Here is a 286-nt window from a genome sequence, read left to right as displayed (position 1 = left end):
TAGTTTATTTATTCTAAAAGAGATAAACCGAGAAGAAGCAAAGTTATTATTATATAAATGTAATTCTTTTTTAAATTATTTTTCTTTTTGTTTATATGATTATTTTTCTTCTTTACTGTCTCCTTTTTTAGGTTTTTATTTATTGATAAATAAAAACAACTACAATACTACTACTATAACCCCTCAATATAATCCTCATAATATAAATAATAATAATAATATATATAAATATAAATATAAATTTAAATATAAACAATATTATATTGTTATGTTTAACCTGAGATAT

The sequence above is a fragment of the Eimeria mitis genome, genomic scaffold (assembly GCF_000499745.2).
Source record: "Eimeria mitis Houghton genomic scaffold, Emh_scaff3261, whole genome shotgun sequence".
NCBI classification, from domain to species: domain Eukaryota; phylum Apicomplexa; class Conoidasida; order Eucoccidiorida; family Eimeriidae; genus Eimeria; species Eimeria mitis.
Note: the sequence above shows the minus strand (reverse complement) of the source record.